Source organism: Lissotriton helveticus, chromosome 11, assembly GCF_964261635.1.
Source record: "Lissotriton helveticus chromosome 11, aLisHel1.1, whole genome shotgun sequence".
Taxonomy (NCBI): Eukaryota; Metazoa; Chordata; class Amphibia; order Caudata; family Salamandridae; genus Lissotriton; species Lissotriton helveticus.
Window position 1 is genome coordinate 1123404971 of NC_136072.1, and position 22976 is coordinate 1123427946.

General features: G+C 37.2%; 3 long non-coding RNA genes across 6 annotated transcripts; all 3 read left to right on the forward strand.

The window, feature by feature from the left end:
• The first annotated feature begins 771 nt into the window (after positions 1–771).
• Positions 772–6481, forward strand: LOC144792690 (uncharacterized). 2 transcript variants are annotated; one of them, XR_013602602.1, is made up of 2 exons: positions 772–814; positions 5815–6481. It is a non-coding gene; the product is annotated as an uncharacterized LOC144792690 (long non-coding RNA). The 2 variants fall into 2 exon arrangements; XR_013602603.1 differs by lacking the exon at positions 772–814 and adding an exon at positions 1902–2090.
• A 1571-nt stretch (positions 6482–8052) lies between these two features.
• Positions 8053–14175, forward strand: LOC144792691 (uncharacterized). Of its 2 annotated transcripts, none has more exons than XR_013602604.1 (2): positions 8053–8154; positions 13509–14175. It is a non-coding gene; the product is annotated as an uncharacterized LOC144792691 (long non-coding RNA). The 2 variants fall into 2 exon arrangements; XR_013602605.1 differs by lacking the exon at positions 8053–8154 and adding an exon at positions 9382–9430.
• A 1585-nt stretch (positions 14176–15760) lies between these two features.
• On the forward strand, positions 15761–21882 carry LOC144792692 (uncharacterized). Of its 2 annotated transcripts, none has more exons than XR_013602606.1 (2): positions 15761–15862; positions 21219–21882. It is a non-coding gene; the product is annotated as an uncharacterized LOC144792692 (long non-coding RNA). The 2 variants fall into 2 exon arrangements; XR_013602607.1 differs by lacking the exon at positions 15761–15862 and adding an exon at positions 17090–17138.
• The last annotated feature ends 1094 nt before the right edge of the window (positions 21883–22976 follow it).

Below are 22976 nucleotides of genomic sequence, written 5' to 3' on the forward strand. Positions count from 1 at the left end.
GAAATATGTATTAGATGAAATTATTTGGACTCCTTTATAATCCTAGACAATTAATTATGCTATTCCTACAACTGTCATTATTTGACAATCTCCCATAAGTGTCCAACCCAGCAAGACCACCACTACTAGACATGGGCTTTTAGGAATAATGAAACTCAGCAGACTTCTTGGATTCCAGTTTACAAAGAGACTCTCAAGCTCATCATTACTTCTGCTGAACCAAAAAGCAGTATATTGAGCTGATTGGTTCTTCACTGTCCTACTGCCAAACCCATATTAAATACGGTCCTAGAAGATCAGAGAAGCAAATAATAATATTTGAGAATCTAAACACAATCTATAATTTGGGAGCTATGATTTCTTGATATTGCTAACATATCATTGATGTTCAGCAAGGTAAGTCAAAATATTGAGGGCTCATGTACACCTCATTGCCTTCTTAAAGTCAGCATACCGTCAGAACATGTATATTCCAATCCTACACCCAATGAAGGTGAACGAAAATGTCCCATAATATTGTGATAACAAATGTTATTCATTCCATTCATGGACATTTTTGAAGAACATGACACTGATAAGCATATTGCTACCTGACAGTTGACCCAACTGATGCACCACTTTGTGGGTTCTGGACTTTCTTCAATGATAGAGTCATGTGTCGCTCAATAATCAGTCAAAAAGCATACCCTATAAAATTGCATTGATGCACTGCCTGCTGATTTCCTGCTCTGTTACATCATGTGGAGACAGTTTTTGTATAGCAAAACATCATAGTGGTGGATCTTCGGTGGAGGCACCCAAATGAACGTCCTTTGTAAGTAGCATCTTTAATCCTCTACATTACTTTTGAAGGATATATTTTTTAAACCTTTTGGAGTTTTGATTTATTTGTCCCTAAATCCATTTGTAATTCTTTATATGATGGACATTAACTTATCGTACATGTGTACATCGGTCTGCTTTTGAAACAAATAAATGGACAATACAGTCATGTACTAAATTACCATATATTTCCATTATTTTATCTTTTGCCACCTGTACTTAATTTTTTGTGTTGCTTTGTTTTAGACGACAGAAAAAATAAGCTAGATAACAGTCTAAAATGAGATTTACTTTCAAAAATTTCCTCTCTCATAATGGACTGTTCATCGTATACATTGTCAGGATGTTCGATCTACATCACACAGTTGGACCACTTTTTACTGTTTGACTGTGGTAAGAGTGTATAACACCATACCCATGTAAATTACATTCATCTTAAAAGTGTTCCTTCCAAAAACATATTATTTCAGATTTTAGTAACACTCTGGGAAATGTGTGGAATTCAGGCCTTGCAAACAATAGCAGGATCCTGAAGAAAGAAAACGTTCTTATTGTAAGCAGGAGAAATTCAGCAATGGTTTATGGCTTTGGAAATCTGTTAGATGATTTGACATTTAATTAAGGAATACAATACAATGCAATTCCTCAAGATATTTGTGGATTATTGGGTCCATCTGTCACAAATAATGTGTGTTAGTATTGCAAATCACTGTGTACTTTAAACAGCTTTCCAAAATGACATTATGCAGAGCTCTTAAGAGCTGTCTAGAACGTCTCAAAGATGCAGATACCTGAATGAAATGTCAAGGGTTCTACAGTAACAGAGGTATTTTATGTGAGGAGATGATGACAATTTCAGAAGATGTAGCTTGATCTGCCTATCAAACACGTTTACATTTATTGAGAATAACTCTTCTCATGCATACATGTACCTGCTGTGCTGTATTATTAGACAATCGTGGCAATGGAGCTGTAGCAGTCCTGCATCTAGCCATAACTGCTTCATATACGTCTTACATTTCCCATTTGAGCCTACTTTTCTGTATCACCAGGTGAAGGAGTGCCATCCATCCTTTGTTTTGCTGCAGCTGCTATTGCAGATAATATTGAGAGTGTTTCTCTGTATCTATAACAATTCATCAACAGGTGATGAATTAAATCTAAAAACCAATGTACTGTATCAACTGCCCTTTAAATTGCTGGTTTGTGTACAGCACTGTGGCACTGTGGGTATGTCTTTGGTGGAGGAACCCAGCTGAACGTCCTAAGTAAGTAACATAACCAGCACTGTGCAATATTTTTAAGAGCTACTTCATTCTAACACAAATTGTCCACTACATGTTTCTATATTCATTGTACAAACGTAAAAAGATCTTGTTTAGGAAGGTAGCAATTAATATTCTTGTACAATATATACATATTTGCACGTTGTCACAAATTACATATATGTTTTTCTATTTGCAATCTGTAAAGATAATCTGATTCTTTAAGCCCTTCCACGCTCATGATGAGCTGGGCTCGTCATGCAGTAGCCTCCTGCTACGCTGATGATGAGCCCAGCTCGTCATGAATAATGGTGTTTGTAAAGTTACAGCACAGGAGAAAAATCCCCATAGCGTTCAAGGTGTTAAGGAGGAAAGAAAGGTTAGCCTATACATTGGAATCGATATTTTCAATCATGTTACCTAGATATACCTTCAAAATTAATGTATAAACAGCACATTCTAAGAATGTATTTTATTGCTTAAATATGTAGGGGGAAATGTGATTTTCTTGTGGGTTTGTGAGAGAGTATACTCTTAGTATTCATTTTAAAAAGAGTTTCTTAAATTTAGAATATTCTGTGCACCATCAGTCTAATTTAACTGTTATCTACAAAAATCAACCTGGTACGGAAAGCCTCATATCTGATTGATTTCACTCTACATGAAGGTACTAAATTAACAAATATGTTATTCAATATTTTTCTCATTGAATTCAGAAATTCGACTACCAGTCTCAAGTTTAACTAAAATTAATCACATTTGACTGTGTGGCGATTGCCCTAAGTCTAGAAATCATTTTTTGTCATCCCTATGTTATATAAACCCTTAGGAAATATTACACCGTCCTCTAGAAAGAACACTGTTCTTAGGAAGAACCAGAGTAGGTAAGAAAACATCTTAAAGTAATGGAAGCCAAAAGATTATGTTTGGAGCTCTGTATTTTAAAGACATTGAGATGCATAAAGCCATCAATCTTTAAACCAGCTACAAATGCTAAACTGCACTGGCTGGGTTTGTGCACAGTCTTGTGGCACTGTGTGTTTATCTTCGGCGGAGGAACCCAGATGAACATCCTAAGTAAGTGGCACAATATCAACTACTTCCTTAGGAAGCGGATATTTTATAAAATTGTATTGGTTACTTTATTGTTCTTTTATCATCTTCTAGTGTTACGATATCAACAACAGATTTTGCATCTAATTATATGTTGTCTACTGAAATTATGGGGTAATACAGCATCCTGTATTACTAATGCAATGGTGTTCCATAATAGCGATTTGTGAAAAAAATTTATAGTTATGAAATTCTTCTCTGGGAATATTACATAACATGTGGAATCAGTGTTTTTCACAGTAATGACTTCATGTTTTATCTTTTTATAAGAAATTCGAATAATTCTTTTCCATTGCAAAATGTAAATGATAAAAAATTACGTGAGGTGAGGGTTTTTACCGTCAGCTCATATTGCTAATCTAGGCTGATTTTCTTTTTTCTGTACAGATCCTGATTATTGGCAGACCATAGTGCAATGTCAATAAGACTAATGCACCTGCTTTTTGTGGCTACGGCTATTTAACCATATTTCAAAAAAACATATCTTTTCATAATTGTTAATTTGTTTCCTCCATTCAGTACCTTCTAAGACTGCATTGCTTTTAATATTCTAAAACATATTTTACTTTATTCATGACATGCATTTTCGTTCTTTGACAGCATCTATCTTGAGTTTGTCCAGTTAATAAAGTTAATTTTTCCATGAAAATACAAAAGAAAAATCAGTTTAACTCAGGATATTTAATGTATAAGCTGCTGTTTAATTGGTTATTCAGTAAACCAAATAAACTATCCAAACAACTAGGATTTGATTTAAAACCCTAGCGAGTTATTCCTATATATATAATTTATAATCCAAAAGAAAGAGCTTACATTTGACTGTGGTTTGTACGTATCAAATATTTTAAAAGTTGAAAGATATCTGATAACATTAGAAAGTACAGATAATATATTATTTTTTAAGATTAAGCAATATATCACTTAATTGATTTCAAAGTTCTCCCTATGAGAGTTCACCTCTAAAAGTTTTAAAGTATTTATTGACTCCACTTTTCATCTTCTAAGGCTGATGAAATATATGAAACTGACTAGCAAAGCCTATATTGGCAAGATTCAAGCATGTAATGATAGAGAACAAACCCTTTTCCATGGTTTTCAATACTGTTACAAATTGCACTTTATTCATATAAAATGAGAGGTGATTCCTCATTTGTGCTACGAGATGAAGTTATCCTCAGCAGATTGCTCAGGTGTTAAGTCAGTTAGCTCCTATTAACTTATTAAATCTGTCATTTATTTTGGTACCAATCTTAGGGGTCGATTACGATGGCGGTGAATCCGCATCCTCGGGGCCGGTGGAAGCCACCGCCGGCCCGGAGGATGCGTATTCACCGCCGCGGCATAGAAAACACCCACCGCCAGATTATGATGGCGGTGGGATCAGCGGCGGACATCAGGTCCGTCCGCCCCTGATCTGCGGGGTGTGGACCACAATATGGTGGTGGTGTCTGCAAGACACCGCCAGCCACATTAGGATGGGTGCGGAAACATGCTTTTCCGTGGCGGCTTTTCCGCTGTGGAAAAGCATGTGGTCCTTTGCTTCTGGGGGGCCCTTGCGGGCCCCCAGGGTGTTGGGGGGTGGGGGGTGCACATGGGGTGTACCTATGGTACTCCCCTGTACTTGCATGCACAATGCCTGCCGCTTTGTGCATGCAAATGCACAGCATGCACTTTTAACTTTGCGGCAGGTGCTGCTTAAAGCAGCACCCGCCGCAATGTTAAATATACGGGATGTGACCGCCAGGGTGGTGGTCACATCCTAATTGCAAAGGAGGGAACGCCGCTGCCCCTGCGGACGGTCCCTCCACCTTGGTGGTGGCGGACAGACGCAGGTCCGTCCGCCATCGTAATCGACCCCTCAATGTTATTATTCTGTAATAGCGATAGGTTTGCTTTCAGCAGATCAGTTTACAAATAAAAGTGTGTTAGTAAACTTTTGACAGTACATATACCAAAGTTCAAACTCTTTTTGATGTTCTATGGTTCTGTGCTTGGACAATATACCATATACCAGTCTTTTTGTGCCATGACCTTGTGTTAAATATTATCTTCTAAGCAGCTTTAATAATATTTCTTAGTAGACCAGAAGTTGTTAAGCTCCTAAATTGTATTTAAGGTTCTCTGGAAGAGATTGCTCTCACTGTAATTTAGCACTTCAGTAATCCTTTTATTTCCCAAAAAAGGAAACACAGTTGTATTTCTAAACAGGATTGCCTCTAAAAATTGCATCAAAATGATATGTTTTAGAAAAACAACTGGAATTATGGAAATAAATAAGTGTTGGTGCTGGAGACTAACTTTCCTATACTATTTTTATAGTACAGCTAAACCTGTATTACAATTGGACTACATTGTAAAGCAATAATCTAAAACGACTGCTGAAGTTAAGTTTTCTCCTCGGATAACTCTTTTCTCAAAAACTATGTTTTCCGAGCTTTATCACATATGCCTGAATATGTCACTTTATCGTTTGGTTTAAAAGGCATTTAGTAGAAGTTGCAAACTAATGTTTCCTGTGCAATTGCATTTAACAAAGGATGATTGACCAAAAAATACCAAAATAATTTTTTTATACTTATCCTAGTTTCTCATACTTTTCCTAATTTTCTTGCAGCCGGTGAAACAAGGGCTCCTAGTCTGAGCATCTTCCCTCCCTCTCAAGAGGAGGTAGAGAAAAACAAGGCCACTGTGGTTTGTCTTCTCCAAGACTTCTATCCGGCCTCTCTGGATGTGACCTGGAAAGTCGATGGTCAAATATTTACCAATGGAGTTGAGAAAAGCAGAGCTACCAAACAGAGTGAAAATAACCTGTTCATGGCCAGCAGTTATCTGTCTCTTCCCCCCATGGACTGGAGTGCAGAAAAGACTGTCACCTGTCAGGTCACCCACCAGGGAAAGACCATTGAGAAATCTGTCAAGAAATCAGAATGTGTTTAATATTCAACACTCGCTTTTTCCCTGTGGAACATTGAAATTATCTCCTTCTTGGGGTTTGAAAAGATATAGTTTTAACACCCATCATTTTACAGTAAATAAACGGAGGCTTCCATGAGAAGAAGTACATTAAATGCTGGTATCAATGTGAGTGATTACATAATAGTCTCTCAAGTTACTTTTGTTCCTCAATCTTATTTAACATTTAACCTGTAATGTCTCCCTTTCATCACGTAATTCAATCATTTAAACCTTAATGAACCACCAATGGGAAACAGCTGAGCTATTCTGTGGCTCCTTCATTTTCTTTTGTATTATCAATAAAATTTGTGTTTTTCATCACACAATATTTCTTTGTATTATGTTGCTCATTTCCTGAATATGCATTAATCAGTTTGTTTCTTTGTATACATGGCACGATGAAATACAGTCAGCCTCAGGGAGATGAGACTTGGCAATGTCCAAAGAGCGGATTGTATTCTAAGTAAGGAACCAAGTGTAACTTAATTTTATCTTTACCAAATGAAATGGGAACAAATAAACATCAAAAGAATATCCTAATTTAAATGGTCAAAGCCTGATTCTTGGAATCAATTGTTAGTCAATTGTGAAAGGTGCGTCTTATTTCTCTATCTCTTTCTCTTTGCCCAAAAAATTGGTAGAAATATAAGCATTTTGATTTTGGTTAAATTTAGGAAACATTCACCAATATTGTTTCAGAACAACACCAACTATAAAGTTGCAGGCCACATGAACCAGATATGACATACTGAGTTTAGGATGGTATGTTAGTAAGAAAAGTAAACAAGTAATTAAAAGGATGTAGTCTATCATAATTTTTTACAATTGTTGCCTTTGGGAATAGATAGGAAGTAAATGCAAGTTACAGTAAAACTTTCAGTATTGTAAACACTTATACTAAATGCATAAATATTTCACGCCACAACAAATGACAATGTCAATTGGAGGTGGTCTAGTTGAACATATACATATCTCCAGCGAGGGACTCCTATAAAAGTTATACAGCACAGTCAGAGACTAAGATTTCCTGCTAGTGACTTTGAGAAAGGGCTAATCATGTTAACAGCTTGCCAGGCACCAGATATACAATACACACTTTCAATGTAAATGATGCCCTTTAAAATGTGTTTTACATCTCAGCTCAATAAAAACAGTATGTAGGAAATACTTGATCATAATGCCCTTGAAATATGTATTAGATGAAATTATTTGGACTCCTTTATAATCCTAGACAATTAATTATGCTATTCCTACAACTGTCATTATTTGACAATCTCCCATAAGTGTCCAACCCAGCAAGACCACCACTACTAGACATGGGCTTTTAGGAATAATGAAACTCAGCAGACTTCTTGGATTCCAGTTTACAAAGAGACTCTCAAGCTCATCATTACTTCTGCTGAACCAAAAAGCAGTATATTGAGCTGATTGGTTCTTCACTGTCCTACTGCCAAACCCATATTAAATACGGCCCTAGAAGATCAGAGAAGCAAATAATAATATTTTAGAATCTAAACACAATCTATAATTTGGGAGCTATGATTTCTTGATATTGCTAATATATCATTGATGTTCATTAAGGTAAGTCAAAATATTGAGGGCTCATGTACACCTCATTGCCTTCTTAAAGTCAGCATACCGTCAGAACATGTATATTCCAATCCTACACCCAATGAAGGTGAACGAAAATGTCCCATAATATTGTGATAACAAATGTTATTCATTCCATTCATGGACATTTTTGAAGAACATGACACTGATAAGCATATTGCTACCTGACAGTTGACCCAACTGATGCACCACTTTGTGGGTTCTGGACTTTCTTCAATGATAGAGTCATGTGTCGCTCAATAATCAGTCAAAAAGCATACCCTATAAAATTGCATTGATGCATTGCCTGCTGATTTCCTGCTCTGTTACATCATGTGGAGACAGTTTTTGTATAGCAATACATCACAGTGGTGGATCTTCGGTGGAGGCACCCAAATGAACGTCCTTTGTAAGTAGCATCTTTAATCCTCTACATTACTTTTGAAGGATATATTTTTTAAACCTTTTGGAGTTTTGATTTATTTGTCCCTAAATCCATTTGTAGTTCTTTATCTGATGGACATTAACTTATCGTACATGTGTACATCGGTCTGCTTTTGAAACAAATAAATGGACAATACAGTCATGTACTAAATTACCATATATTTCCATTATTTTATCTTTTGCCACCTGTACTTAATTTTTTGTGTTGCTTTGTTTTAGACGACAGAAAAAATAAGCTAGATAACAGTCTAAAATGAGATTTACTTTCAAAATTTTCCTCTCTCATAATGGACTGTTCATCGTATACATTGTCAGGATGTTCGATCTACATCGCACAGTTGGACCACTTTTTACTGTTTGACTGTGGTAAGAGTGTATAACACCATACCCATGTAAATTACATTCATCTTAAAAGTGTTCCTTCCAAAAACATATTATTTCAGATTTTAGTAACACTCTGGGAAATGTGTGGAATTCAGGCCTTGCAAACAATAGCAGGATTCTGAAGAAAGAAAACGTTCCTATTGTAAGCAGGAGAAATTCAGCAATGGTTTATGGCTTTGGAAATCTGTTAGATGATTTGACATTTAATTAAGGAATACAATACAATGCAATTCCTCAAGATATTTGTGGATTATTGGGTCCATCTGTCACAAATAATGTGTGTTAGTATTGCAAATCACTGTGTACTTTAAACAGCTTTCCAAAATGACATTATGCAGAGCTCTTAAGAGCTGTCTAGAACGTCTCAAAGATGCAGATACCTGAATGAAATGTCAAGGGTTCTACAGTAACAGAGATATTTTATGTGAGGAGATGATGACAATTTCAGAAGATGTAGCTTGATCTGCCTATCAAACACGTTTACATTTATTGAGAATAACTCTTCTCATGCATACATGTACCTGCTGTGCTGTATTATTAGACAATCGTGGCAATGGAGCTGTAGCAGTCCTGCATCTAGCCATAACTGCTTCATATACTTCTTACATTTCCCATTTGAGCCTGCTTTTCTGTATCACCAGGTGAAGGAGTGCCATCCATCCTTTGTTTTGCTGCAGCTGATATTGCAGATAATATTGAGAGTGTTTCTCTGTATCTATAACAATTCATCAACAGGTGATGAATTAAATCTAAAAACCAATGTACTGTATCAACTGCCCTTTAAATTGCTGGTTTGTGTACAGCACTGTGGCACTGTGGGTATGTCTTTGGTGGAGGAACCCAGCTGAACGTCCTAAGTAAGTAACATAACCAGCACTGTGCAATATTTTTAAGAGCTACTTCATTCTAACACAAATTGTCCACTACATGTTTCTATATTCATTGTACAAACGTAAAAAGATCTTGTTTAGGAAGGTAGCAATTAATATTCTTGTACAATATATACCTATTTGCACGTTGTCAAGAATTACATATATGTTTTTCTATTTGCAATCTGTAAAGATAATCTGATTCTTTAAGGTGGAAAGAAAGGTTAGCCTATACATTGGAATCGATATTTTCAATCATGTTACCTAGATATACCTTCAAAATTAATGAATAAACAGCACATTCTAAGAATGTATTTTATTGCTTAAATATGTTGGGGGAAATGTGATTTTCTTGTGGGTTTGTGAGAGAGTATACTCTTAGTATTCATTTTAAAAAGAGTTTCTTAAATTTAGAATATTCTGTGCACCATCAGTCTAATTTAACTGTTATCTACAAAAATCAACCTGGTACGGAAAGCCTCATATCTGTTGGATTTCACTCTACATGAAGGTACTAAATTAACAAATATGTTATTCAATATTTTTCTCATTGAATTCAGAAATTCGACTACCAGTCTCAAGTTTAACTAAAATTAATCACATTTGACTGTGTGGCGATTGCCCTAAGTCTAGAAATCATTTTTTATCATCCCTATGTTATATAAACCCTTAGGAAATATTACACCGTCCTCTAGAAAGAACACTGTTCTTAGGAAGAACCAGAGTAGGTAAGAAAACAGCTTAAAGTAATGGAAGCCAAAAGATTATGTTTGGAGCTCTGTATTTTAAAGACATTGAGATGCATAAAGCCATCAATCTTTAAACCAGCTACAAATGCTAAACTGCACTGGCTGGGTTTGTGCACACTCTTGTGGCACTGTGTGTTTATCTTCGGCGGAGGAACCCAGATGAACGTCCTAAGTAAGTGGCACAATATCAACTACTTCCTTAGGAAGCGGATATTTTATAAAATTTTATTGGTTACTTTATTGTTCTTTTATCATCTTCTAGTGTTACGATATCAACAACAGATTTTGCCTCTAATTATATATTGTCTACTGAAATTATGGGGTAATACAGCATCCTGTATTACTAATGCAATGGTGTTCCATAATAGCGATTTGTGAAAAAAATGTATAGTTATGAAATTCTTCTCTGGGAATATTACATAACATGTGGAATCAGTGTTTTTCACAGTAATGACTTCATGTTTTATCTTTTTATAAGAAATTCAAATAATTCTTTTCCATTGCAAAATGTAAATGATAAAAAATTATGTGAGGTGAGGGTTTTTACCGTCTGCTCATATTGCTAATCTAGGCTGATTTTCTTTTTTCTGTACAGATCCTGATTATTGGCAGACCATAGTGCAATGTCAATAAGACTAATGCACCTGCTTTTTGTGGCTACGGCTATTCAACCATATTTCAAAAAAACATATCTTTTCATAATTGTTAATTTGTTTCCTCCATTCAGTACCTTCTAAGACTGCATTGCTTTTAATATTCTAAAACATATTTTACTTTATTCATGACATGCATTTTCGTTCTTTGACAGCATCTATCTTGAGTTTGTCCAGTTAATAAAGTTAAAAATCAGTTTAACTCAGGATATTCTGGGGCAGATTTATGAGGCTCTTGCGCCACGTTTACGCCGCTGTTGCGTCACGCAACACGGCGTAAACGTGGCGCATCCCTACGAATGATTTACAACGTGACGCATCTAGGCAGATGCGTCACGTTGTAAAGCCCTGCGCCGCTTGTGGGCGTTCCGGCGCAGGGTGGGCGTTCCGGGGCAGGTGCGCCTCGCAAAAGTGGCTGAGTGAAATCTATGAGATTGCACTCAGTCACTTTCTACGTCAATTCCTTACGCCTGCTTGAAGCAGGCGTAAGGGTGACGCAACATGCATTGAATAGGAGGCTCCTGTGCATTGCAAGAGTCATGTCGCACTTGCGACATGACTCCTGCAATGCGCCGCCCGTGCGCCGAGAGATGCGTCACGCATCCTGACTGTCTTGCACCATGGTGCGCCGCATCATAAATGCGGCGCACCATGGGTGGCGGAGCAGTGGCGCACTGTGGCGCATGTTAACTGGCGCATCCCTGGGGATGCGCCAGTTAACATAAATATGCCCCTCAATGTATAAGCTGCTGTTTAATTGGTTATTCAGTAACCCAAATAAACTATCCAAACAACTAGGATGTGATTTAAAACCCTAACGAGTTATTCCTATATATATATTTTATAATCCAAAAGAAAGAGCTTACATTTGACTGTGGTTTGTACATATCAAATATTTTAAAAGTTGAAAGATATCTGATAACATTAGAAAGTACAGATAATATATTATTTTTTAAGATTAAGCAATATATCACTTCATTGATTTCAAAGTTCTCCCTATGAGAGTTCAGCTCTAAAAGTTTTAAAGTATTTATTGACTCCACTTTTCATCTTCTAGGGCTGATGAAATATATGAAACTGACTAGCAAATCCTATATTGGCAAGATTCAAGCATGTAATGATAGAGAACAAACCCTTTTCCATGGTTTTCAATACTGTTACAAATTGCACTTTATTCATATAAAATGAGAGGTGATTCCTCATTTGTGCTACGAGATGAGGTTATCCTCAGCAGATTGCTCAGGTGTTAAGTCAGTTAGCTCCTATTAACTTATTAAATCTGTCTTTATTTTGGTACCAATCTTAGGGGTCGATTACGATGGCGGTGAATCCGCATCCTCGGGGCCGGTGGAAGCCACCGCCGGCCCGGAGGATGCGTATTCACCGCCGCGGCATAGAAAACACCCACCGCCAGATTATGATGGCGGAGGGATCAGCGGCGGACATTAGGTCCGTCCGCCCCTGATCTGCGGGGTGTGGACCACAATATGGTGGTGGTGTCTGCAAGACACCGTCAGCCACATTAGGATGGGTGCGGAAACATGCTTTTCCGTGGCGGCTTTTCCGCTGTGGAAAAGCATGTGGACCTTTGCTTCTGGGGGGCCCTTGCGGGCCCCCAGGGTGTTGGGGGGTGGGGGTGTACATGGGGTGTACCTATGGTACTCCCCTGTAGTTGCATGCACAATGCCTGCCGCTTTGTGCATGCAAATGCACAGCATGCACTTTTAACTTTGCGGCGGGTGCTGCTTAAAGCAGCACCCGCCGCAATGTTAAATATACGGGATGTGACCGCCAGGGTGGTGGTCACATCCTAATTGCAAAGGAGGGAACGCCGCTGCCCCTGCGGACGGTCCCTCCACCTTGGTGGTGGCAGACGGACGCAGGTCCGTCCGCCATCGTAATCGACCCCTCAATGTTAATATTCTGTAATAGCGATAGGTTTGCTTTCAGCAGATCAGTTTACAAATAAAAGTGTGTTAGTAAACTTTTGACAGTACATATACCAAAGTTCAAACTCTTTTTGATGTTCTATGGTTCTGTGCTTGGACAATATACCATATACCAGTCTTTTTGTGCCATGACCTTGTGTTAAATATTATCTTCTAAGCAGCTTTAATAATATTTCTTAGTAGACCAGAAGTTATTAAGCTCCTAAATTGTATTTAAGGTTCTCTGGAAGAGATTGCTCTCACTGTAATTTAGCACTTCAGTAATCCTTTTATTTCCCAAAAAAAGGAAACACAGTTGTATTTCTAAACAGGATTGCCTCTAAAAATTGCATCAAAATTATATGTTTTAGAAAAACAACTGGAATTATAGAAATAAATAAGTGTTGGTGCTGGAGACTAACTTTCATATACTATTTTTATAGTACAGCTAAACCTGTATTACAATTGGACTACATTGTAGAGCAATAATCTAAAACGACTGCTGAAGTTAAGTTTTGTCCTCAGATAACTCTTTTCTCAAAAACTATGTTTTCCGAGCTTTATCACATATGCCTGAATATGTCACTTTATCGTTTGGTTTAAAAGGCATTTAGTAGAAGTTGCAAACAATGTTTCCTGTGCAATTGCATTTAACAAAGGATGATTGACCAAAAAATAACAAAATATTTTTTTATACTCATCCTAGTTTCTCATACTTTTCCTAATTTTCTTGCAGCCGGTGAAACAAGGGCTCCTAGTCTGAGCATCTTCCCTCCCTCTCAAGAGGAGGTAGAGAAAAACAAGGCCACTGTGGTGTGTCTTCTCCAAGACTTCTATCCGGCCTCTCTGGATGTGACCTGGAAAGTCGATGGTCAAATATTTACCAATGGAGTTGAGAAAAGCAGAGCTACCAAACAGAGTGAAAATAACCTGTTCATGGCCAGCAGTTATCTGTCTCTTCCCCCCATGGACTGGAGTGCAGAAAAGACTGTCACCTGTCAGGTCACCCACCAGGGAAAGACCATTGAGAAATCTGTCAAGAAATCAGAATGTGTTTAATATTCAACACTCGCTTTTTCCCTGTGGAACATTGAAATCATCTCCTTCTTAGGGTTTGAAGAGATATAGTTTTAACACCCATCATTTTACAGTAAATAAACGGAGGCTTCCATGAGAAGAAGTACATTAAATGCTGGTATCAATGTAAGGGATTACATAATAGTCTCTCAAGTTACTTTTGTTCCTCAATCTTATTTAACATTTAACCTGTAATGTCTCCTTTTCATCACGTAATTCAATCATTTAAACCTCAATGAACCACCAATGGGAAACAGCTGAGCTATTCTGTGGCTCCTTCATTTTCTTTTGTATTATCAATAAAATTTGTGTTTTTCATCACACAATATTTTTAAAATCTGTTTCTTTTTATTTTGTTGCTCATTTCCTGAATATGCATTCATCAGTTTGTTTCTTTGTATACATGGCACGATGAAAAATACAGTCAGCCTCAGGGAGATTAGACTTGGCAATGTCCAAAGAGCGGATTGTATTCTAAGTAAGGAACCAAGTGTAACTTAATTTTATCTTTACCAAATGAAATGGGCACAAATAAACATCAAAAGAATATCCTCATTTGAATGGTCAAAGCCTGATTCTTGAAATCAAATTTTAGTCAATTGTGAAAGGTGCGTCTTATTTCTCTATCTCTTTCTCTTTGCCCTAAAAATTGGTAGAAATATAAGCATTTTGATTTTGGTTAAATTTAGGAAACATTCACCAATATTGTTTCAGAACAACACCAACTATAAAGTTGCAGGCCACATGAACCAGATATGACATACTGAGTTTAGGATGGTATTTTAGTAAGAAAAGTAAACAAGTAATTAAAAGGATGTAGTCTATCATAATTTTTACAATTGTTGCCTTTGGGAATAGATAGGAAGTAAATACAAGTTACAGTAAAACTTTCAGTATTGTAAACACTTATACTAAATGCATAAATATTTCACGCCACAACAAATGACAATGTCAATTGGAGGTGGTCTAGTTGAACATATACATATCTCCAGCGAGGGACTCCTATAAAAGTTATACAGCACAGTCAGAGACTAAGATTTCCTGCTAGTGACTTTGAGAAAGGGCTAATCATGTTAACAGCTTGCCAGGCACCAGATATACAATACACACTTTCAATGTAAATGATGCCCTTTAAAATGTGTTTTACATCTCAGCTCAATAAAAACAGTATGTAGGAAATACTTGATCATAATGCCCTTGAAATATGTATTAGATGAAATTATTTGGACTCCTTTATAATCCTAGACAATTAATTATGCTATTCCTACAACTGTCATTATTTGACAATCTCCCATAAGTGTCCAACCCAGCAAGACCACCACTACTAGACATGGGCTTTTAGGAATATTGAAACTCAGCAGACTTCTTGGATTCCAGTTTACAAAGAGACTCTCAAGCTCATCATTACTTCTGCTGAACCAAAAAGCAGTATATTGAGCTGATTGGTTCTTCACTGTCCTACTGCCAAACCCATATTAAATACGGCCCTAGAAGATCAGAGAAGCAAATAATAATATTTTAGAATCTAAACACAATCTATAATTTGGGAGCTATGATTTCTTGATATTGCTAACATATCATTGATGTTCAGCAAGGTAAGTCAAAATATTGAGGGCTCATGTACACATCATTGCCTTCTTAAAGTCAGCATACCGTCAGAACATGTATATTCCAATCCTACACCCAATGAAGGTGAACGAAAATGTCCCATAATATTGTGATAACAAATGTTATTCATTCCATTCATGGACATTTTTGAAGAACATGACACTGATAAGCATATTGCTACCTGACAGTTGACCCAACTGATGCACCACTTTGTGGGTTCTGGACTTTCTTCAATGATAGAGTCATGTGTCGCTCAATAATCAGTCAAAAAGCATACCCTATAAAATTGCATTGATGCATTGCCTGCTGATTTCCTGCTCTGTTACATCATGTGGAGACAGTTTTTGTATAGCAATACATCACAGTGGTGGATCTTCGGTGGAGGCACCCAAATGAACGTCCTTTGTAAGTAGCATCTTTAATCCTCTACATTACTTTTGAAGGATATATTTTTTAAACCTTTTGGAGTTTTGATTTATTTGTCCCTAAATCCATTTGTAATTCTTTATCTGATGGACATTAACTTATCGTACATGTGTACATCGGTCTGCTTTTGAAACAAATAAATGGACAATACAGTCATGTACTAAATTACCATATATTTCCATTATTTTATCTTTTGCCACCTGTACTTAATTTTTTGTGTTGCTTTGTTTTAGACGACAGAAAAAATAAGCTAGATAACAGTCTAAAATGAGATTTACTTTCAAAATTTTCCTCTCTCATAATGGACTGTTCATCGTATACATTGTCAGGATGTTCGATCTACATCGCACAGTTGGACCACTTTTTACTGTTTGACTGTGGTAAGAGTGTATAACACCATACCCATGTAAATTACATTCATCTTAAAAGTGTTCCTTCCAAAAACATATTATTTCAGATTTTAGTAACACTCTGGGAAATGTGTGGAATTCAGGCCTTGCAAACAATAGCAGGATTCTGAAGAAAGAAAACGTTCTTATTGTAAGCAGGAGAAATTCAGCAATGGTTTATGGCTTTGGAAATCTGTTAGATGATTTGACATTTAATTAAGGAATACAATACAATGCAATTCCTCAAGATATTTGTGGATTATTGGGTCCATCTGTCACAAATAATGTGTGTTAGTATTGCAAATCACTGTGTACTTTAAACAGCTTTCCAAAATGACATTATGCAGAGCTCTTAAGAGCTGTCTAGAACGTCTCAAAGATACAGATACCTGAATGAAATGTCAAGGGTTCTACAGTAACAGAGGTATTTTATGTGAGGAGATGATGACAATTTCAGAAGATGTAGCTTGATCTGCCTATCAAACACGTTTACATTTATTGAGAATAACTCTTCTCATGCATACATGTACCTGCTGTGCTGTATTATTAGACAATCGTGGCAATGGAGCTGTAGCAGTCCTGCATCTAGCCATAACTGCTTCATATACTTCTTACATTTCCCATTTGAGCCTGCTTTTCTGTATCACCAGGTGAAGGAGTGCCATCCATCCTTTGTTTTGCTGCAGCTGATATTGCAGATAATATTGAGAGTGTTTCTCTGTATCTATAACAATTCATCAACAGGTGATGAATTAAATCTAAAAACCAATGTACTGTATCAACTGCCCTTTAAATTGCTGGTTTGTGTACAGCACTGTGGCACTGTGGGTATGTCTTTGGTGGAGGAACCCAGCTGAACGTCCTAAGTAAGTAACATAACCAGCACTGTGCAATATTTTTAAGAGCTACTTCATTCTAACACAAATTGTCCACTACATGTTTCTATATTCATTGTACAAACGTAAAAAGATCTTGTTTAGGAAGGTAGCAATTAATATTCTTGTACAATATATACCTATTTGCACGTTGTCAAGAATTACATATATGTTTTTCTATTTGCAATCTGTAAAGATATTCTGATTCTTTAAGGTGGAAAGAAAGGTTAGCCTATACATTGGAATCGATATTTTCAATCATGTTACCTAGATATACCTTCAAAATTAATGTATAAACAGCACATTCTAAGAATGTATTTTATTGCTTAAATATGTTGGGGGAAATGTGATTTTCTTGTGGGTTTGTGAGAGAGTATACTCTTAGTATTCATTTTAAAAAGAGTTTCTTAAATTTAGAATATTCTGTGCACCATCAGTCTAATTTAACTGTTATCTACAAAAATCAACCTGGTACTGAAAGCCTCATATCTGATTGATTTCACTCTACATGAAGGTACTAAATTAACAAATATGTTATTCAATATTTTTCTCATTGAATTCAGAAATTCGACTACCAGTCTCAAGTTTAACTAAAATAAATCCCATTTGACTGTGTGGCGATTGCCCTAAGTCTAGAAATCATTTTTTGTCATCCCTATGTTATATAAACCCTTAGGAAATATTACACCGTCCTCTAGAAAGAACACTGTTCTTAGGAAGAACCAGAGTAGGTAAGAAAACAGCTTAAAGTAATGGAAGCCAAAAGATTATGTTTGGAGCTCTGTATTTTAAAGACATTGAGATGCATAAAGCCATCAATCTTTAAACCAGCTACAAATGCTAAACTGCACTGGCTGGGTTTGTGCACAGTCTTGTGGCACTGTGTGTTTATCTTCGGCGGAGGAACCCAGATGAACGTCCTAAGTAAGTGGCACAATATCAACTACTTCCTTAGGAAGCGGATATTTTATAAAATTGCATTGGTTACTTTATTGTTCTTTTATCATCTTCTAGTGTTACGATATCAACAACAGATTTTGCATCTAATTATATGTTGTCTACTGAAATTATGGGGTAATACAGCATCCTGTATTACTAATGCAATGGTGTTCCATAATAGCGATTTGTGAAAAAAATGTATAGTTATGAAATTCTTCTCTGGGAATATTACATAACATGTGGAATCAGTGTTTTTCACAGTAATGACTTCATGTTTTATCTTTTTATAAGAAATTCGAATAATTCTTTTCCATTGCAAAATGTAAATGATAAAAAATTATGTGAGGTGAGGGTTTTTACCGTCTGCTCATATTGCTAATCTAGGCTGATTTTCTTTTTTCTGTACAGATCCTGATTATTGGCAGACCATAGTGCAATGTCAATAAGACTAATGCACCTGCTTTTTGTGGCTACGGCTATTCAACCATATTTCAAAAAAACATATCTTTTCATAATTGTTAATTTGTTTCCTCCATTCAGTACCTTCTAAGACTGCATTGCTTTTAATATTCTAAAACATATTTTACTTTATCCATGACATGCATTTTCGTTCTTTGACAGCATCTATCTTGAGTTTGTCCAGTTAATAAAGTTAAAAATCAGTTTAACTCAGGATATTCTGGGGCAGATTTATGAGGCGCTTGCGCCACGTTTACGCCGCTGTTGCGTCACGCAACGCGGCGTAAACGTGGCGCATCCCTACGAATGATTTACAACGTGACGCATCTAGGCAGATGCGTCACGTTGTAAAGCCCTGCGCCGCTTGTGGGCGTTCCGGCGCAGGGTGGGCGTTCCGGGGCAGGTGCGCCTCGCAAAAGTGGCTGAGTGAAATCTATGAGATTGCACTCAGTCACTTTCTACGTCAATTCCTTACGCCTGCTTGAAGCAGGCGTAAGGGTGACGCAACATGCATTGAATAGGAGGCTCCTGTGCATTGCAAGAGTCATGTCGCACTTGCGACATGACTCCTGCAATGCGCCGCCCGTGCGCCGAGAGATGCGTCACGCATCCTGACTGTCTTGCACCATGGTGCGCCGCATCATAAATGCGGCGCACCATGGGTGGCGGAGCAGTGGCGCACTGTGGCGCATGTTAACTGGCGCATCCCTGGGGATGCGCCAGTTAACATAAATATGCCCCTCAATGTATAAGCTGCTGTTTAATTGGTTATTCAGTAACCCAAATAAACTATCCAAACAACTAGGATGTGATTTAAAACCCTAACGAGTTATTCCTATATATATATTTTATAATCCAAAAGAAAGAGCTTACATTTGACTGTGGTTTGTACATATCAAATATTTTAAAAGTTGAAAGATATCTGATAACATTAGAAAGTACAGATAATATATTATTTTTTAAGATTAAGCAATATATCACTTCATTGATTTCAAAGTTCTCCCTATGAGAGTTCAGCTCTAAAAGTTTTAAAGTATTTATTGACTCCACTTTTCATCTTCTAGGGCTGATGAAATATATGAAACTGACTAGCAAATCCTATATTGGCAAGATTCAAGCATGTAATGATAGAGAACAAACCCTTTTCCATGGTTTTCAATACTGTTACAAATTGCACTTTATTCATATAAAATGAGAGGTGATTCCTCATTTGTGCTACGAGATGAGGTTATCCTCAGCAGATTGCTCAGGTGTTAAGTCAGTTAGCTCCTATTAACTTATTAAATCTGTCTTTATTTTGGTACCAATCTTAGGGGTCGATTACGATGGCGGTGAATCCGCATCCTCGGGGCCGGTGGAAGCCACCGCCGGCCCGGAGGATGCGTATTCACCGCCGCGGCATAGAAAACACCCACCGCCAGATTATGATGGCGGAGGGATCAGCGGCGGACATCAGGTCCGTCCGCCCCTGATCTGCGGGGTGTGGACCACAATATGGTGGTGGTGTCTGCAAGACACCGTCAGCCACATTAGGATGGGTGCGGAAACATGCTTTTCCGTGGCGGCTTTTCCGCTGTGGAAAAGCATGTGGACCTTTGCTTCTGGGGGGCCCTTGCGGGCCCCCAGGGTGTTGGGGGGTGGGGGGTGTACATGGGGTGTACCTATGGTACTCCCCTGTAGTTGCATGCACAATGCCTGCCGCTTTGTGCATGCGAATGCACAGCATGCACTTTTAACTTTGCGGCGGGTGCTGCTTAAAGCAGCACCCGCCGCAATGTTAAATATACGGGATGTGACCGCCAGGGTGGTGGTCACATCCTAATTGCAAAGGAGGGAACGCCGCTGCCCCTGCGGACGGTCCCTCCACCTTGGTGGTGGCAGACGGACGCAGGTCCGTCCGCCATCGTAATCGACCCCTCAATGTTATTATTCTGTAATAGCGATAGGTTTGCTTTCAGCAGATCAGTTTACAAATAAAAGTGTGTTAGTAAACTTTTGACAGTACATATACCAAAGTTCAAACTCTTTTTGATGTTCTATGGTTCTGTGCTTGGACAATATACCATATACCAGTCTTTTTGTGCCATGACCTTGTGTTAAATATTATCTTCTAAGCAGCTTTAATAATATTTCTTAGTAGACCAGAAGTTATTAAGCTCCTAAATTGTATTTAAGGTTCTCTGGAAGAGATTGCTCTCACTGTAATTTAGCACTTCAGTAATCCTTTTATTTCCCAAAAAAAGGAAACACAGTTGTATTTCTAAACAGGATTGCCTCTAAAAATTGCATCAAAATTATATGTTTTAGAAAAACAACTGGAATTATAGAAATAAATAAGTGTTGGTGCTGGAGACTAACTTTCATATACTATTTTTATAGTACAGCTAAACCTGTATTACAATTGGACTACATTGTAGAGCAATAATCTAAAACGACTGCTGAAGTTAAGTTTTGTCCTCAGATAACTCTTTTCTCAAAAACTATGTTTTCCGAGCTTTATCACATATGCCTGAATATGTCACTTTATCGTTTGGTTTAAAAGGCATTTAGTAGAAGTTGCAAACAATGTTTCCTGTGCAATTGCATTTAACAAAGGATGATTGACCAAAAAATAACAAAATATTTTTTTTATACTCATCCTAGTTTCTCATACTTTTCCTAATTTTCTTGCAGCCGGTGAAACAAGGGCTCCTAGTCTGAGCATCTTCCCTCCCTCTCAAGAGGAGGTAGAGAAAAACAAGGCCACTGTGGTGTGTCTTCTCCAAGACTTCTATCCGGCCTCTCTGGATGTGACCTGGAAAGTCGATGGTCAAATATTTACCAATGGAGTTGAGAAAAGCAGAGCTACCAAACAGAGTGAAAATAACCTGTTCATGGCCAGCAGTTATCTGTCTCTTCCCCCCATGGACTGGAGTGCAGAAAAGACTGTCACCTGTCAGGTCACCCACCAGGGAAAGACCATTGAGAAATCTGTCAAGAAATCAGAATGTGTTTAATATTCAACACTCGCTTTTTCCCTGTGGAACATTGAAATCATCTCCTTCTTAGGGTTTGAAGAGATATAGTTTTAACACCCATCATTTTACAGTAAATAAACGGAGGCTTCCATGAGAAGAAGTACATTAAATGCTGGTATCAATGTAAGGGATTACATAATAGTCTCTCAAGTTACTTTTGTTCCTCAATCTTATTTAACATTTAACCTGTAATGTCTCCTTTTCATCACGTAATTCAATCATTTAAACCTCAATGAACCACCAATGGGAAACAGCTGAGCTATTCTGTGGCTCCTTCATTTTCTTTTGTATTATCAATAAAATTTGTGTTTTTCATCACACAATATTTTTAAAATCTGTTTCTTTTTATTTTGTTGCTCATTTCCTGAATATGCATTCATCAGTTTGTTTCTTTGTATACATGGCACGATGAAAAATACAGTCAGCCTCAGGGAGATTAGACTTGGCAATGTCCAAAGAGCGGATTGTATTCTAAGTAAGGAACCAAGTGTAACTTAATTTTATCTTTACCAAATGAAATGGGCACAAATAAACATCAAAAGAATATCCTCATTTGAATGGTCAAAGCCTGATTCTTGAAATCAAATTTTAGTCAATTGTGAAAGGTGCGTCTTATTTCTCTTTCTCTTTCTCTTTGCCCTAAAAATTGGTAGAAATATAAGCATTTTGATTTTGGTTAAATTTAGGAAACATTCACCAATATTGTTTCAGAACAACACCAACTATAAAGTTGCAGGCCACATGAACCAGATATGACATACTGAGTTTAGGATGGTATTTTAGTAAGAAAAGTAAACAAGTAATTAAAAGGATGTAGTCTATCATAATTTTTACAATTGTTGCCTTTGGGAATAGATAGGAAGTAAATACAAGTTACAGTAAAACTTTCAGTATTGTAAACACTTATACTAAATGCATAAATATTTCACGCCACAACAAATGACAATGTCAATTGGAGGTGGTCTAGTTGAACATATACATATCTCCAGCGAGGGACTCCTATAAAAGTTATACAGCACAGTCAGAGACTAAGATTTCCTGCTAGTGACTTTGAGAAAGGGCTAATCATGTTAACAGCTTGCCAGGCACCAGATATACAATACACACTTTCAATGTAAATGATGTCCTTTAAAATGTGTTTTACATCTCAGCTCAATAAAAACAGTATGTAGGAAAAACTTGATCATAATGCCCTTGAAATATGTATTAGATGAAATTATTTGGACTCCTTCATAATCCTAGACAATTAATTATGCTATTCCTACAACTGTCATTATTTGACAATCTCCCATAAGTGTCCAACCCAACAAGACCACCACTACTAGACATGGGCTTTTAGGAATAATGAAACTCAGCAGACTTCTTGGATTCCAGTTTACAAAGAGACTCTCAAGCTCATCATTACTTCTGCTGA